Below are 19696 nucleotides of genomic sequence, written 5' to 3' on the forward strand. Positions count from 1 at the left end.
AACTAAATGGGTTGCTGACAAGAGGAAGCCGGGGCAGATAGAAGGGGAATGATAGAAAGAGAGAGAAAGTGAGAGAGGGCCATTCAGGGTGCGGGAAGCATAGCCATAATCTGTCAAAAATAATTTTGTTCTTCAACAAAGTCTGAAGAGGAGGAGTTGATCCTGATGGATAAAAGGGATTTTGAGGATTTAAGCTTGCAACTCCTCTATTTTCCTTCACTACTTTTCAATCTCAAAGTGGTGCTAGTCGCACTTTTGGGAGCTCTGTAGAGGCTGGAAGAAGAGTGGTTAAGGAGAGGAGAAAGGGACATGTACCTCTTGGCAATTGAGTTAACATGTCAGTGGGTTTTGGTCTTGAGGCTGGAGGCCTCTAAAGATCACGGGATTAGAACTTCTTTCTTTAGGAGGCTGCTCTCGGTGATGATTTTACCAGTACTGATTTGCAAACTTTACAATTTGCTGATGTGTGTGATGCCAACACTTAACTGTTGTCACATTGCCACACTGAATGTTAAGAGCCTATGTGGGGCCAATACGAGTAGATTGATATTTCCTTTCTAGCAGACATTGAGGGCAGATGTTTCTGGGCCCTTTTCACAAAGGGACTCATGACTTGTAAAGTTAAAAGTGCAGCATCTCCACACTCAGGGCACAATCTCCGCACTGCAGTGATCATTGTGGAGATCAAGCCATGAGTGTGGAGGTTCTGTTCGGAGAGCGGAGAAGCCACACTCGTACATTTATGAGTTGTAAGTCCTTTTGCGAATCGGGCCCACAGTCTGTAGGAATGAAACCTGCCTTTCCAGAGGTCGTATTCTGGTCAGCAAAAAGAGTGAATACAGGGGACATCCTACTGGACAAGTTTAACCATCATTTGTTTTGTCATTCTAATAGTCAGTCGGATAGTCTGTCTTAGACTTCTCTGTGACGCACCTCAAGGGGGCACATTTCCTGTACTCTTTGATTTGTGACAGTTTTTGGTGGGCGCAGGACATGCTTCCTCTGAAAAGAAGAAGTAGGGGTTAGCTTTATTTGAAGTCCTGAGAAATCGGATATTTACAAAATAATCTCTGACACAGGGGCTTGCACTGCCATTCTGCCACCTAAGGGTGAAGATAAAGGGACCTAACTGACAAAATTGATGGTTTCCTCAGCAAGATTGTGCTACATTTTAGACTCCAGGATACACACAGGCACCTTAACCGGGATGTTCCGTAGGTTATTTGTTTTGTACTTGGACTAAGGGAATGTTCTTGCCTGATTTATTGATTTGTTTCTAGGTATTTACAGATGCCGGCTAGTAGCAAACAGTGTTTCTGGCCACCATACTGTCAGAGCCAAAGGTCTTGACCCTGCTTTTGGAGGCACAACAAAAGGCATGGACAGGCAACCCCTGCCTGACCGTAAGGGACAGAGGATTCCATGGTTTTCTGCAATCCTGAGTTGTCTGCAGGTGCAACCATCACTTCAGGGAAGAGATCCTCCCCATGGAAACTTTGTTCCAGGAAATGCTGTAGCCTAAGGCTTGATGGGCCTTTTTCGAAGGACCTTGTTAAATTCTGCCCAGAATAAAGACTTTGGTGGACATTTTGAATCGCATTTTCTCTTGCGGGATAATGCAGAATTTTGGCTGGGTATGACTATGGAAAAAAGCCAAGCACAGCGCTAACTACTGATAGCTGAGTTTCTTTAGTTGTTGAGGTCACACAGAGCAGCACTGGAGATCATTGGTGAAAGCACTGGTGTGAAAAACGATATTCTCGAAGGATTGAGGTAAGCCTCTCTTTGGGGAAAAATTGTACTGATACAGACAGAATTAAGGATTTTAAGACCCTGAATAAATTTTTTTGACCTTGAGGAAAATAACAGAAAGGACTAGTTACAAAGGAGAATGAACTGAACTAACAACGGAAGATCAACTCTTGAGTTCATAAGTGAAAAGTGGAAATCTAGAGAACAAGAGTGTTTCTAATGCCTCTTTCTCCTGCACATACATGAAAAAGAGACTAATTTAGAGTTCGGCAGATGGGTTAATCCACCGCAAACATGACGCATAACCCATCTGCTGTATTACAAATGCATTATATCCAACAGCACTAATAATACAGTAGACAGGATATCTGTCACAATTGTGATGGAGTAACCTATCTGCCGAACTCTAAATAATGCCAGTTGATTCAGAACTTTAATTAGTAGCATTGATAAAGAACTTCTAACATAAGTGGTTTATAAGTGCTATTAAGAGAGACTTTCACAGTGTGAAATACCAATGTGCTAACTGGATTGCTGCCTTCATCAGGATATATTCCTAGTCCTGCCCCACGCTTTGAACCTGTTTGCTGCATGGCCTTTATCCATGGATGCTTCCACAAGGGCCGGGCGGCAAGTGATTACATTCTGCAAGTGATTGGTTCTGCTCCTGCATAGTTTTAACACATATATTCAGACCGAGTCTCCATATTGATGGTGCATGGTGCTTTGGTAGGAGGGCCTTGAAATTGAATGTATTCTTCCTAGATTGTAGGGGAGCAGTTTTAGAGGTTGTATAAGGCTTGGGGTTCCCTGCAGGGCTTCTGTAAGTACCAGAGTCCTGACTCTTTCTTAGGAGCATGCTAAGAACTACTTCTCTCTGATGTGGGAAGGCTGATAGCAAGGGAGGTGACTTATACACAGCAAGCGCACCAGAGGAGTCGCCAGAGGTATCATGCTCTTTACACACTTAGAATGGATGTGGAATCTGAGATACAGGAGATCTCCCAATAGCTACAAAACATTTTCAGGATTAGATTAACTCTATTAAAAAAAAGTGGACTGGATTGACTAGAATGAGAAGTGCACAAGGTACTTATTTAAAAGAAAATGTTGGACTCCATGAAGTTCATTGAAGGGTGGCAGTACAAAGATGGTGAGGTCCTCATCCACCACAGGAATATTTGTAAATTGGGAGCACCATTCTTCCAGGAGTTTTTTTCGGATCTCATATTACCAAGTGGTAAATTGGCCTACAGGACTGATTATTGTTGACTCAGAAGGAAGCTTCTCTACACCTAAACTTGATTCTGAGCTGGAAAAGTTTCAGAATATCAAGGGTCATAGATACAGAGCCACAAATCCATGGCAAAAATAAAAAAAGAAAAGCAAGAGCTGGCTCCCACTCTTGTTATGAATAGATCGCTCTCGTGGACCTGGTCCCGGGGGCATTTTGTAAAAAAAGGATGGTGGCGACTCGGCAACACACACTAAAGTCGGTTCTCCACTATAACTCCTGGTGAACACTGTCACCCTCGAGGGCACCACACCTGGTCCTCTAAAATGGCGGCCACTGCATCGCATCTCCAAAGACCCGTGATTCGTGTACAAAACAAGTAAGAGCATTGGGGCTCTTCTGCATGCAGCTAACCCTCCAGAACATTGTCCATTTGCCAGGTCTTAACCAACTGACACAATAGAAGCTGGAAGATGAGCCCTGTTCTATGTCTGCTCGCTCTGCCTGACCCTAAGATGGCTGCCCCTCACGAGCTGTGGAGCTCGTAGATCCTTAGGCTCAATTTGAAACTCAACAAAGTGATGTGAGTCTGATCAGCTCAGGTGAAATTAAGCGACTGCACATTGGGCTCTACACCTGTTGCACACCAAGTCCACCTCCCCATGATCGTCGCGGCAGGCAGCAGGCCCGGTACCGGCTCCGGGAGCGTCACCAGCTATAGGGGAAGGTGTGCCGGGCCATGTATCGGGAGTCTGGGGTCCGGCACACCTACAACCAGGTGACGCACCGGTGGTCTGACATCCTGGACCAGGAACACGACCAGCTCGACCTGCTTGGTGTGGAGATCCCTGGGCTTGGTGAGTACTAGTAGCTATTTGATCACTACTTTGTTTTCTCCTGCTCTGTGTTATGAATGATATTGCAAATATTTGTTTTTTCCGAAGAACAAGAATGCTGCTGATTACATGGCAGGTAAATTATGTTTCAAAAGCTTCTGTGATTGCAGGTGCCCGCCTGCTCACTGGCGGTGCTACTATGCTTACTTGTTTTCAATTTTGTGCTCATTTGGCCTGGGTGATTATGTATGAGTGTACTTTACAGAAGTGCGTAATGCTAGACACTAGAGACTCAAGTCCAGTCCTTCCTTTGTACTCCTGCTGCCACTAAGAAGAGATAGTGGTGGTGAATTGATAGTTTGAGTATATTATGACTGGTTATTTAGTAGGAAACTTTTTACTGGTTGACGGACTGTGTCTGTCACTTCGCGTGCTGCGGAGTCCTGCCTGCCAGTCCTAGTAGAACCTTTTTGCAGTTGGTTTAGTGAGTTACATAACTTTCCAAGTAGACGGTCCGCGAATCCAGCAATACTAATATCCTAGTAGACCACATCAGATAGGTCAATAAATTTAGTGAAATTGTTGTCTATTTCCCCGAAATAATTTGTTATTGTTTTTTTTTTAATGTTTGATTTGGCTGACAACAATCATCCATGTTTGTGTCTTTCTTTCATGTTGTACATCAGCTCCCCCCAGGGGCAAGAGGACAGAGGAGGAGGTAGCGGCGCCAGCGGAGCAGGAACAACAAGGCCAGGATAGTTCCGCCGAGGGCCGAGGCGCCTCTGCTGGCCCCAGTAAGTTTTCCTGTTAATATTATTAGTTATACTTCCCTATCCTTTACAGAACCTATTTATTCCAAACGTTCCTCATAATTCTATTTTTTCCTAAATCGTCTTTGATCTTCTTGTAAACTGTTTCTAAATTCCTATCCTGCCTCTACCATGACTCTCTGTGCTATTACTAGATTATTATTATTAGTCTGTCTGTGTAGCTAGCTAAGCTTGCACAGTTGGCAAAAGGTGTTAAACAAAACTCCTATTCAGCAATAGCTCTAGGTACTGATTGCAGTCCTCTAGGTTGTCCATAATGTTTATTGAAGTCTTCTTTATGTTTATGCTTTGACAAATCCCAACAAAAAAATATCAGTGGCCACCAAGAATAAGATACTAGTTTACATTTTGATTTGATATGAGGACATACTGCTACTGTTGCAGGGACTATTCTGCACATACAGAACTATGGACAAAAAATAGGGCAGTGCTGATAATAGGCACAGTTAGACTTTCCAGTTTCCACATACCTCAGTCATAACAGAAGTTGAACCCACAATCTCCTTATACTGAGACTAGCTAGTGTGTCAGAGTCATTATTTAGCTCCCGAATGAAGCGGTGATCCCCAATGATTATACAACCCAGAATTTAAGACTACGGAGTCAGAGTCCACTCCCGACCTCTCAGAGTCACGGAATCATGCTTGCAAATTGCAAACCCTTTCGCTCACTCACTCATGACCAAAAAACCACAGAGTTTATGTAAGTTTTAAAGCTTTATTAAAAGTAAAACAACTAGCTCTGTGTGTACTCAGTAGTCAGTACATTACATTTCAATTGTGCATTATATAAAAACATGTATTACAATCAAATTCATTCATATAAGTTAAACGGTGAAGTCTTGGAAACTGAACAGTAACTGATTTATTTTACACATTAATTGTGGGAGACCCCTCACCTGGTTGGAGCTTAAAGTCTTGGTGGTGATGATGACGACTCCGAGTAACATCTTGCTCTTATTCGTACTCGTAGAAAGGAAGCTTCTGTCTGTTATGAGACAAATGGTGCGTGTTAAAAAGCAAGCATTGATCAGTTTTGCCAAAAAGTGTAGCTTCTTATCATGGCTAAGCATAAAAAAAACACCCTACCCTTCCGAAAGGGGAATTTTTAGTTTAGACTAGAGAGTCACAAATAATTAAATTTGTTTAGTAACATATTTTTTCATTCCTAGACAAAATACGGAGTGGTGTATGGCATCTAAAAATTTCACATGTATTTTCTAGGCGTAACACCATCGGCACAGCCAACCACCAGTGCCGGGTCCAGCACGGAGGCGGTCACTCCAGGGGCGGATGCGGTGCCAGCAGGAACTGCTGTGGGGGATGCCACGGTGGTGGCGGGCAGTGGTAAGAATTGGCTATTATATTCCTTCCTTATTGAGATTGCAAAGTATGCTTACTGAAGGGGTGTATATGTTGTACAGTACAAGTAAGTACACTTTACTGATAAGAAGACTTACAAATTTAGAAGTACGTTTTGTCAACCAGGTAGAACTTAAAACTGAAGACAGTCACCCTTGACTTCGCATTAGCAATAGCATTAGCGGCAGGAGTTGACGAGTAACCAATGGCCTTCTCTAAATTTGACTACAACTCAGCTGTGAAAGTTTTATCGAGGAGCCAAGTCAGATCAGAGATGAACTTGATGGATGGGATGAACGAAAAGGGAAAGAAGGGTGTAAGGAAGGACGAGCGAGTTAAATTAATGACTGGCAAAGAATGATACATGTTTTTGAATGCAGGCACAGTTGGCTGTGAATCTGATGCATGGCCGGTTGAAGGCTGAAGCAAGGATGGGTGGAAGAGAAATAAAAGAGGACTGCCTGGGTGGGTGAAACAGAAAATGTACGTGTGCGCAATATATCCTTGGGTGCAAATTCAAATGCAAGTCAAGCACGGATGCATGGCTGGTGGCTTTAAAAAAACAAATAAAAGTAGACAGAGTAGACGGTCACTGGATGAAGACTAAGAGTGTTACTTTGAAGAGCATGTAACACAGCACGTCCGTGCCAGAGTAGCAAAGCCGAGGAAAGTAGAAGTTGCAATTTTTCAGAAAACTCGCTTGACTAACAGTAGTTTGCAAGCACAGCATATATTGTGTATCTATATTGTATAGTTCACATTATCAAGTCAAGTCACAAGTGCCTTCCTCCGACGATTACAGGGACCACTCACTACCTCTGTTAATAATTTTTTTTCAACTCTGTCAGTCATGTGTGGCCTATCAGTGTTCACTCAATCAATAAAAACAAAGCACGTAAAGTCATCCCTTATATAAACAAATATCCTGTGAAGGGATAGATGATCATATTATCTTCATTTTCCAATTGTAGTAGTCATGGGCAGGGAAGGGTGAAAGTTAAATTAATTGAGCAGGCACCCTTGTAACAGAGTATGGCCAGTGCCACCCGTAATAGAAAAGTTAGAGCTTCACCACCTGCATGTACTGGACTGGTAACAGTAACGCAAGTCTGCGTCATCATGGCTTGCGTCTATTTTTCTTGGGTGCAAGCTGACTGCTCTGGCATTATGCCAACTTAAGTACTAAATTTGCAAAACAAGAGAGAAGAAGACTGGTGTAATGTCTGAGTTTAATGTAGTGAGTCCATATAGTGCTAATAGAATTCCTGAAACTCCCACTAATATTAGAGCAGAGGCCGACGAAATTGGAGGTTCGCTAGATACATGCCACACAAATGTTATGTACTGTGCTTGCAAGTTGCTAGTGCTACTGTGACAAGAGTATTGGACTTGGTTACAGTATTTTTCTTTTTCTTCATCTAGATACTCCTTCTTCTAAACTATCTCGGAAGGAGTTGGCTATCCTGGCCAGGCGCCGGAAGCTGGAGGCAATTGTCACTGAATATCGGCGGCTTGTGGTCCAGGAGGAGGAGGAATCACAGTCGACATCGACAATGGCTGCATCCTCCTCCGCTGCCCCTGGGTCATACGGTCAGCGCAATCCTCCAGCGGTACGGCACCATGGTCTGGCAGCCACCCACCGCCGCCGAGCAGCGACAACAACACCAGCTGCCCCCACAGTGCTTGCAAGGCAAGGATGCACCGTTTGTCCCTGAGAGTGGCCTACCTTGAGAGGAAGGTGGCCCAACTGTCGAGGCAGAAAGCCCTGCTCAAGGCCCTCCGCCGAGAGCTCTGCGACCACCTGGCCACAGGACAGGACATTGGTTGGGGTTAACTGGCTGCTTGATTCTAATTGTCTAAGTAATCGCCCAAATTGCTACAAAAGTGCCACTGGCAGAGTTAGTGAATTCAATTGTCCTAGTACTTTACTAGTACTACCGTCAGTCTCTCCTCTCCTCTTACTCCATTATTCTTCCTCCCACAAAATGCTTATCTTACCTGTCATCAGTGTTTGAGAATATGGCTAGGCACAGGGCTGGCTGCATGGCAAATAGCGATTAAGTTTGGCAATGGAATCCTGGACGGATGAAATGGCATCATTGTGGTGGTAGTAGTGGTGGTACACACTGGCAGTATCAGCATATGAAAAAAAAGGAAATGAGACATTGAGTGGTCTGAGAGGAGCGTTAGAACAGTACGATAGTACAGTACACAAGAACAGTGCCATAAATTAAATTGTAGCCTAAGCAATGCTAAAGTATTCAATCAAAAGTTTAGTTAACTAGTACTTGCATGGATTATGGCTACTATAAGAACGAGTACTGAAGGATACAGCAGTGTAAACTTTCATCACATGTAGGAGGAGGTTGTTGTTGATGAATCCACTCAATGGCAGACATGAAATTCTGAAATCATTTGCAAATACTCATGGGTGTGTGTCAAGCAGAATAGGAATATATCCTTGGATTCCTTCACCTGCCTTTAAATTGATTTTCTGTTGCTTTGACCTTATCCTCCCCAGCAAGCATGTGGAATTATTGCTGTCATTTAGTCACACACCTCAATGAAAATCACACAGCCCGGGGGAAGAGGGTTAGGGTTTGAAAAATGGATGGGAATGGGGGTTTTTGGGAAAGTTTTTTGGCGAGAGAAAAAGAAAACACAGCATGGATTCACGTATTTTGTAATCTGGTGGTATGAAGTGCTGATTCATCTTGTTCATTGTTAACATCTCCACATTTTTGGGTGAGAGGCGGGTCCTTTTTGAAGTTACAATGGCACCAGCAGCACTGAAAACACTTCAGAAGACACACTTGCGAGTGGGCAAGACAAATAATATAGAGCCAGCTTGGTGATCAGTGGCCATTGACCCCTTTTCCCATACTAATACAGCAACGGGTTGTGATCAATGAAGATCTCTGTTGGGTCATCCAGATAGGCCTGCACCATCCACTCAAGGTCAACCAGGGGTGCTGAACTTTGCGTACCATCTGAGGCCTTTGCATCAACACTGGAATGAGCAAACACGTGATGAGTTATCCAATCCGCTTCCGACAATATAATTGCAGGTCCTGGTGCAGGTGAGGATGATGATGATACCGTTGCTGGTATCGGTAACGGCTGTGAGGGAAAGCGACTGCCTTCGGCCACAGAAGTGGACCTTGACGCCGGATGGCCTGCTGATTCAGCAGTACTTCTGCCGGTTCCTTCAATTTCCTGCCGCTCTTTTTCGAACCGTGTGGCTGACAGAGCTAGCCAATGTTTGTACTTTGAAACATCTGCTTCATTAAAAGGAATGAACGCATTGCTGGCAAGTGCCTTTTTGTACTGTGGATCCAGAATAGTGGCACAAATGTAATGTTGTTCTGAATGTATTCCTTTGAGCCATGCACTGTCAAGTAGGCGGGTTAATAAGCTCTCCGCCAACTGATATATGTCTTGCTTATCAGTATCATCTTTGAACGTTGAAGACACCGCCTTCAGTTGGTGCTCTAACATGCGCAACAATGGGATAGCTTTGCCAAAAGTACAGTCCTCCCTGCTGACTTCACGCGTGAAGACCTCAAAAGGACGAAGCATGTCTGTCAGGCTTTTAACTAGGTCCCATTCCTCCACCTCTAGACTCATGTCTTTCATAGAAGAACCCCGTGCAAAGACATACTCATTGATTACCAAGCACTGCTCAAACAGACGCTCAAGCATGTAGAAGGTTGAGTTCCAACGTGTTGCCACCTCCTGGATGAGTCCTCTGACTGGCACTTTACGGACACTTTGAATGATCCTCAGCTGCTTCCAGGCCTTAAAAGAATGGCTGAAATGTGTGCAGATTCTTCGGCAGGTGGTCAGTAACTTGCTGACTTTGTTTTCATTTTTCAAGAAACAACAATGTTAATACTGTGCGCCAAACACGGCACACTGAAATAGACACCATCATTCATGGCCCTAATTATATTACTGCCATTATCCGTGGAAACATAACCAATCGTGCGCTTTCTTGAATGCAGCCATTTAAAGACCTTACTGTTAAACTCCTCCAAAATGTTTACTGCAGTATGAGATTTCTCCATGGCAAACATGGCTACTGTTGCATGTTTCCGACTAGCTTGGAAAATTGTGGCATTGTCAACACCTGCAGATATCTTGTCTCTAACCCCCGCAAAACAGACTCAGTGTGCAGTGATGCACATGTAATCAAGGGCTTGGCAACTGGTCCACATGTCTGTTGTCAGGTGGATAGAGTGAACAGCACTCTTCTGCAAAGCTGCCCCAATCACCTCCAGCACATCTTGCTGTAGTGTTGGAACCGCAAATCTGGCAAAATATGACCGGCTAGGAAGCTTCCATTTAGGGCAGACTGTTGCCACAAATTCTAGAAAACCCACCCCTTCCACAAAAGAAAAAGGGAGAAGTTCCGGCGCTAACATTTTAGCTGGCATTGCATTATAAAGACGTGCCGTTGGGTGGTTGCGTTCAAATGGTGTCTCCGACCAAAACATGCTTTTGATGGTGGTCTGGACTGTTTTCATACGTGATGAGGAGAATCCAGACCTCTTCAACCCAGTTAGGCTCATTGATGTACTTTTTTGCATTGGTGTCACTACCAGACTACTGTGCCTCCTTGATGTTGTTGGGGTAGAGGAGGGTGTGGGCGCTACCACTGCAGTGCTGCTCCCAGGGGTACTGCGCGTGCCAGAAAAAATGTCTCTCGGTTGTTCACCTCCCCCTGCACGTTCAGCTCCTCCTCGTCATCACATGCAATATCAATGTCTACATTTGGATTTGTACTTTTGGCTTTCCGGATGTTGCTTAGGTGCGCCTCCCACTGGATAATGTGGTGTTTTTTGAGATGACCTCTCTGGCCTCCGGTACCATAGTTGGTACCAAGCTTACCCCGGCTAACTACTTGTTTACAAATCGAACAAATGACTAGGTTTTCTGCCTTTTTGCTAATACTAAAGAAGTCCCAAACTGGGGACTGGAGATTTCTAGTGGTGGTGGTAGAGGTGCTACTTTCAATGCCAGATGAAGTGGAGGATGGGCGTGGCTGAATTTGACTCTGTTGTGCACTTAAAGCACCGCTACTTGAGGTAATGGAGGTCGAGCTGGATGGAGGTCACTGCCGGCCCTTCTGACGAGAAAATATGGAAGCTGTAGGTCGTGTTGGTGTAGTAGTTACCTGTGTTGGTGGTGGTACGAGTGCCACGCCGCCCACATCCTGCACAGCAGCAGTTCGGGATAGGGTAAAAATGTCTGTCTGCTGCATGCCCGCTCGGGCTGGAGTGACTACTGTGATGACTGGGTCGTCATCTTCAGACTGTTAATCAGCAGCAGAATACACCACTTCTACTTCTTGTTCGTCATCATCACCCATAAGTGAAAGCCTTGCAGGAACCTTCCTTTTAGCTACCTTTGTCAGCTCATGGCGTGCCTCCCTCTCAGACTGCATTGGTGGGTTCCAGTTAAGATGTAGATCATCATAAGGAAGGGGGCTTGAAGAAGAACTTGTACTAGCCCTCCTTGACCGTTTTCTCCCTGGGGATCTGGAAGACAATGGATCATCAGGAGGAGTGGCTTGCTCGGATCATACTGCCGCTTGAATCTCGATTTCCTGATGTGCCCCTACTTCTGGAGGAACAAGCATTGTGGGCAGTTGTGCCTCTCCATGCGCCTCTACTTGCGCCACTCCTTGGGCCACTCCTTGCGCCACTCTTTGCGCCACTCCTTGTTGCACCTGTGGTTGTCGTTGCACCTGTGGTTGAACACTCGTCAGATGAGTTACACCCTTCGTTGATTGGATGCTGCTTTGCGATGAGTCAACGCCAACACTGGTCGATGGTGAAAGAGCAATTAAAGAGGCTGCCTCTGCGGCACTCATGGACTTGGGCCTAACTTGGCGTGGTGGCACGGAGAACAATGAAGCGGAGGTGCTGCTGCAGGCGTATTTTTTTTCCCCAAAAAAATAGTGTCTGTCGGCACACCAGTCTCCTTGGTAAGTGGCGCCACTTGCTTCTTCTGCTCCTTCTTACTGGCAGTGGCACTGGCAACTTTCTTGGTAGAGGAGCTACGGCCACCTTTCTTTGGGCCCATCTTCTTCAGACCTGGACCAGGCCTCAAAATGGCCCCCACCCACATGGCCAGGCCCTGGTCCAGGCCCCAACAACACCCAAAAAATAGAAGTACACACAAATATCACCCCAATCCAATGGCACCCATGCCCTAAATTATGTTTAAATTCAAGAGAACACACAGAAAGGCTTGGCACATGCATCACTGGATGCCCCTGGGCATAATGGATGAAAGCAAGGTAGACTGGGTGCAGGCCTATGGCACAACAAGGCACACTGCCTGGCTTCAAAATGGCCCCCCTAGACCCCCACCCACATGGTCAGGCCCTAGACTAGGCCTCAAAATGGCCCCCACCCACATGGCCAGGCCCTGGTCCAGGCCCCAACAACACCCAAAAAATAGAAATACACACAAAAATCACCCCAATCCAATGGCACCCATGCCCTAAATTATGTTTAAATTCAAGAGAACACACAGAAAGACTTGGCACCTGCACCACTGGCTGCCCCTGGGCATAATGGATGAAAGCGAGGCAGACTGGGTGCAGGCCTATGGCACAACAAAGCACACTGCCTGGCTTCAAAATGGCCCCCCTAGACCCCCACCCACATGGCCAGGCCCTGGACCAGGCCTCAAAATGGCCCCCACCTACATGGCCAGGCCCTGGACCAGGCCCCAACAACACCCAAAAAATCATAATACACACAAAAATCACCCCAATCCAATGGCATCCATGCCCTAAATGATGTTTAAATTCAAGAGGCCCCACAGAAAGACATAGCCCATGCACCACTGACTACCCCTGGGCCTACTGGCTAGTGTGGCTTTAACAAACACGCCAAAATAAAAATAAAAATTCCACATATAACAGTGAGTTACTCAATAACATGCCATAAATGATATTTAAGTTCAACAAAACTCACAGAAACAGTTTATCATGCACCCATGACTAACCCTGGGCCTACTGGATACTGTGGGTACCCACAAGATATATTTTTTAAAGTTGTGAAAAAGTTTATAAATTGTAGTTGCAGCAACTGCAATGCCTCAAACAAACAACACCAACTTACTTGTAAAATCTCAAATCCAAAAGTGATCCCCCAAAAAAGTCCTCAAATACAAATATCCAGCAGCAGCCACAAAGAGTAATCCTTCCAGCTCCAGATCCAAATGAAAAGTGACCAGGACATGGACAAAGCACTGGGAGGAGCTTGCTGGACAGGACTAGGAAGTTGGAGATGTGGGGCACTTCCTCCCTCCCACCCCCCCAAAAATGGATTCCTTGCACAAAAAAATGCAGCCAACCGTCAATCTGAGGAGGTATTCTGATCCAAATCATCAATTTCGGGAGGTTTATGCTGCCAGCGATAGATTTCTTGTGCAGAATTGCAATTTTTGCTAATTCGGGAAAGCGAGCTGTTCAAATGTCCCGCCGGATGTCAGCTGCGCTGCGCATCTACGTGATCGCGGGCCCTTATGACGTATTTGCGTTCTGAAAGTCTCCCAGTGCAAGATGGCGGGACGCTATGACGTACTCGCAGTCGAAAAGTCTTGGGCGATCATGCAATGACGTACTCGCGGTCGAAAAGTCTCGCGCGATCACGCAGCAGGATCAAAAAGGGCGCAGCACACGCAAACCGGGAGGAAAACAACTCAGTGAACTCAGAATCACGGTAAGTCAATGCCGCGCGCGTGAGACTGTATTATTGAAGCGCGACCAAGCAAAAAAAATCTGCCAACTCGCGAATTGCGAATTCTTTGACAATTTCGCGCGATTAGCGGACCGCGAAATTGTCAAAGATTCTCAAATTCCGCAAGCGGAACGGATTTTCAGCCCATACTTAGCCCTCACACACCCACTGACAGACCCACTCAGACACTCTCACACCCACTCACTCACTTACTGAGACACTCATGCACTCACTCACACACTCACTGTCAAAGTTTACTAGTTACAGTTAGGAGATAACATTTAAAAAAATTGAAATTCACTTAAAAAATAAAGGTTACAGTGATAATATAGTTAGGAAATAACATTAAAAAAACATAGAAATTCACAAAAAAAGCGAAAGTTACAGGGACATTAGAGTTAAGAAATGAAATTACAAAAACCTTAGGAATTCACTGAAAAAAACAAAGGTAACCGTTATAGTTAGGCTCATATTTCACTCATATCAGACCTCACATATTACATCACTCTTGACATGGTCAGCTGCATGGTCCCTCTCCCACTTTTTATTGTATTTGGACCTGAGGATGGGGTCACCGTGGTCTATTAAGGCTTGGGGAAGGAGACTACACCCCCCTTTCCCTTAGATTTTGGCCCCAGGGATGTGGTCCCTGGTGCCTAAGAAGGCTCGGGAAGGAGACTACACATCCTCCTCCCCAGTTTAGTTGTATTTAGCCCCAGGGGAGGGGGCACCCTGGGTCTTTTAAGGCTTGGGGAGAGGATCACAGGGCACCCCTCCCCTTTTTATTGGAACTGGCCCTGAAGGATGGGGTCCCAGAGACTTATAATTGGCCAGGGAGGGTGGCTGCTTCTTGCCCTTTCTTCTCATGATATATATGTTTAGACCCCAGGGAATGGGGTTCCTGGCACCTGAAGGCCAGCCTTACGCTGCGCATGCCAAAGGCCTGATGGGGGGTTGGCCAAAGGGCCTGGCGGTAGACCAAGCCCTGTGGCCAGATCCCTGCTGCAAACGGCCAAATACTGTGTGCCCTTGGGGCTGGCTGCCTACGGGGAGTTGGATGCACGTTACCCCATGCCATACACAATGAAAATCCACGCGCAGTCTGGTGTTCGCTGCCTGCGGGCAACCCCACATCATGCGCTGTGAAAAGCCATGTGCAGCATGGTGTTGGCTGCCTGCGGAGGGGCTGGCTGTCTCTAAGTGGATTGACCCCAGGGCCTGGCAGCAGGCCAGGCCCTGTTGCCAACCCCTTCTGTGCACGACCGAAGCCCCTGCACAGTGTGGGTTTGGCTGCCTGAGGGCATTTGAAATCATCAATAATGTCATAAATGATGTCATAGAACATGTCATGAGTGATGTAATATGTGAGGTTATAAGCAGTGCATGGTGGGGGCGCAAGTTATAGTTAGCTATGCTAACTGTACCTGGTGAGTCTTTTTTTTGTTTAAAACGTTAGTGTTGTCACTGATGTATTCACATAAGTGTTGTCACTTTAACCTTTGTTTTTTTCAGTGAATATATATATACATATATATCTTGAAAGACATTACTCGAAAATGTTTGTGTTATATATTATTATAAATTAATTGTATACATTTATGTTAAATGTGGAACAACATAAAAAATGTGATATCATTATTGACTTAATTTTTAATTGAATATTTAACTATTTTAACTATATTAATTCAATTGTAAATTATTTTTAATTATTAATTGACAAAAAAATACCACCTCAAGTAAAATATAGATTACTTATTTATTATGTATAAAAGATGACAAAAAGTTACATATATAAATAGTTTCATGTAATTAACCACTTTGCAGTTATAGTTAGTGTGATCAGAGATAGGGTTTTTTGTCCCTTAATAACTTTGCACCCGTTTGACGAATGTCCACGAAACTTTGTAGACCTGCTGCGCCTATTTTATTCGTTGAGTCCTGAATGTTTTGCGGTGTTTCATCAAGAGTGTGGAAAGAAACAAGGGGGGGTTTAGATCCCAAAACAGGCATGAAATCCAATGCATTTTTTATAGACTTTTGTATTTTGAGTTGTTCGGAAACCATCAGTCAGATTTTGATGAAATTTGGAAGGATTATATATTACGGAGCACAGATGATTCTGTATGGTACAGCACATTAGGCGGTTAGGTATTTCATGCTTTTTAAGTGTATTTAATTTAGGTATTTCTGTGACTGCAATAGTACTGCGTAACTCCAGAGGTATATAGCGATGACAAGTCATTAGCTGATTGGCTAATGACTGCCTTTACAAGAGTGAAAGGCAGCCATCTTGTTTTCCGCTTGATTTTCCCTGTGTTCTGCATTACGCCATTGAATGTAGGTAAGTATTGGGTCTGGTATTTTTCCCATACCTATTACCACTTTAGTAAAATGGTGATAGGTAGAGAAAAATATTTATACGTTTTTAATATAATAATATAACATGCTGAAGAGTTTTAAATTTTTTTATATATTTAAATATGCACATAAAAGTGTACAGAGTAGCACAGTAATTACTAAACATTACTGTTATTTCTTTTAAATGCACTTCACGATACAGTGTTATAAAAATGTAGAAAAATGTATAAATCACAATTTTAAACATGGAAATGTATTTTTGAAGTACCACAGTACTCCTGCACTACTCTGTAGTTTAAATAAAATATACATGGAAAGTTAGAACTATTTTGCTCTACCTAGTACCTATTTACTAAAGTGGTAATAGTTAGGGCAAAATGAAAAACCTAATACTTACCTACATTGGAAGGCATACCACACAACACAAGGGAAATTGTACCTATAAACAATATGTCTGCCTTTAATTTTTGTAAATCCAATAATTATCTAATCGCCTAATGACTTGTGATAACTATGTATCCCCACATTTTGCAAACATACCGCAATACCAAATAATAGTAACTTTCATAACATTAAAACTTATAATTACATAACTTACCTGCTCCAAACAAAATAAACATGTGCGCACCATAATATGTAATAATGCCAAATTTAAAGGAAATACAACTTCTGTTTTTCACAAAACTCAAAGATTTTTGTTTATTAAATATATTCAATATAAAGCACAGTTTGAGCCCCACTTTTTTCTTTACAACCCCTTCTGCCAACCCTGCAAAACTTTTTCTCCTTCCACATTTAAACCAATGGAAGAAGTCTGCTCAAATGTGCAGACATTCCTCAAACAGGTGTAAAGTTATCAAGGTATAACATTTTTTAAATACCTTGGTCATTAATATATCGAATTTTCAAAACAAAAACTTTAACCTATTACTACTTCAGAAAAATGGTAATAGGGTGTTAACAATAATAAAAGTGAATTATTAACTATATGTTACACCCAAATGCAGAAGTCAGCAAAACGCTGCCTGTACAATAATTCAAAATTGTCCTAAAATGTACATGGCTGATTTCTACCTTTGGTAAACACAGTTATCTATCAATCACATCTCCATTTCCAAGCCCTGTTTACTATGGTATACTGTAAACTTTGCACGGTATACCATAGCACTATATATAACCCCAAAACAACGTATCAGTTTATAGTTACCTACACTATTTATATATACAGCCAGAAATGTAACATTTACATTTTAATATTCATAATTTTCAGATATAACATTCACCTTTTCACATAATTTTACTGTACTTTTCATTTTAATTACACACTCCACTTTACATCACTCTAAAGTATAAGAGTTGACTTTAGGTCACTGCACTCAACGCTATTTACAGTATGCCACTCCACTTCGTGACACTCCAGTATAAGCCATTAAATTGTACCCTGGTCCACTGAACTTTACTCCACTCCATTTCTCCTAATACCACTCCAGTCTAAAACATCATACTCTAGGGTATTACACTGTTCACCACTGTATTCTATGTACCCGTATTAGTAAATCTGGGAATGCGCCGAAAACAATGGGTGGATGAGTGGGAACACCCAGGCTCCACCCATCGAACGCATTCCCAGGGCAGAGTAATGCAAGACAGCAACTTGCGCTACTACAGATTTGCTATGCCATGCAGAGGCACACAAGGTGGCCCTGCTTGACATAGTAAATCTCACTTTAGGGATTGCATTGTATTGTGTCACCTTGCTTGACGCAAGGGCAATGCAAGCATTTAGGGCCAGATGTAGGTAAGTAACATTTACTGAATCTTAATTACCGAAAATTACCGAATTTTACCGATTCGGTAATTAAGATTCGGTAAATGTGAGGGGTTGGTATGTAGGGAATCCAGATGTTCCCTTTTACCGAATCGGTAAAATTCGGTATTTACCGATTCGGTAAATACCGAATCGGTAAAGCCTATTGATTCCTATGGGCTTCAAAGCCCATAGAAATCAATAGGCTTTACCGATTCGTTATTTACCGAATCGGTAATTACCGAATTTCACAAGGGTGCAGGGGGTGTCACTTTGACACCCCCTGGCACCCCCTAAACAGGCACAGGTGCCATGTGGCAGGCATACCTGCCCTAAGGGCAGGTCTGCCTGTCACATGACATAGGTGTGCATGCACACATGTGCATGCACACCGGAATCGGTATTTTACCATGGATTTGTGTTCCATGGTAAAATACCGATTCTGTAAGCCATGTGCACAAGGTACATTGCCTACCTACATTGCATTTTCGGTAATTTTACCGAATCGGTAAATATTACCGAATCGGTAATTATTTTACCGATTCGGTACATATTACCGAATCGGTAAATTTACCGATTCGGTAATGATACCGATTCGGTAAAATTACCGAAAATGTGCCCCTACATCTCAATAGCCCTTTACCGATCGGAAACGGCCGAAAATCGGTATTTTCGGCCGATTCCGATCGGTAAAGGGCTACCTACATCTGGCCCTTAGTAACACTGGGTTGAAAAATGTATATCCAAAGTATAGATAAAACCAGCACTTCTTGAGCTGAAAAGGTTGTTATACGTATTAATCATGACCACTTCAGTGACTCTGGTAAAATTAGCCACAACATCTGATATTTTATTTTATTTTGAAGGTTTTATAGAGCGCGAACAAGATCCTTGCAGATATTAGAGCGCTTTCCAGTGATCAAAGCTGATTATATATAACAAATAGCATGACACATTATACAGGCAATAATATGAAGGGAAGAACAAGCATGTGATAACAAAATGAATACACAGGAAAAGTCATAAAGTACAGAAGCATGGAATAACAGTACAAAAACACAGGAAAAGTCGAAGAGTACGTAAGAGGAGCATCTCGATTGATGAAAGTCCAGGGCAGGATAAAGAGACTAGGGTGATTAGATGGACCCTTACCAAAAGAATGGGATAGTAGTAAGGGTACTATTGCTCTCCAGATTTACTAAGAATCTAGTCAAGTAAATTTTGCCATGAGAATCGCTTTTACTTCCTTTTTGAAAGAGATGGTAGAAGAATTCAATCTGGTTTCTGGGGGAAGAGTATTACAAACCCGTGGCGCCATCCCAGAGAAGGTTCTTTGGTAGGTTTTCTTTTTGTTGAATCTTTGAGGTTTCAGTAGTAAGTTGTCTGCACCCCTAGAGGACCTTGACCCACCAGAGATTGTCAATTCTTGTGCGAGGTAACTGGGCGCCTTGTGGTGTAAGGCTTTATGTGTCATGCAAGCTATTTTTAGATGAATTCTTGCTTCAAGCGGGAGCCAATTCAAGGATTTTAGATCAGGGGAGATGTGGGAACTTCTTTTCGAGCCAGTGATGAGTCCTGCTGCAGTGTTTATTGAGGCTCTAAGGGGAGCTGTAATCGCTTTTGGAAGGCCGCATAAAGAGACGCTTCCATATTCCATACAAGGGATAACTAGAGCTTGTACAGCCAGCTTGAAGTTGTTGACTGGCAGGAAGGGCTTCAGCTTCCTTAGATTGTTTATCTGGAAGTTTGCTCTCTTTGTAG

The sequence above is a fragment of the Lissotriton vulgaris genome, chromosome 8, assembly GCF_964263255.1.
Source record: "Lissotriton vulgaris chromosome 8, aLisVul1.2, whole genome shotgun sequence".
NCBI lineage: Eukaryota > Metazoa > Chordata > Amphibia > Caudata > Salamandridae > Lissotriton > Lissotriton vulgaris.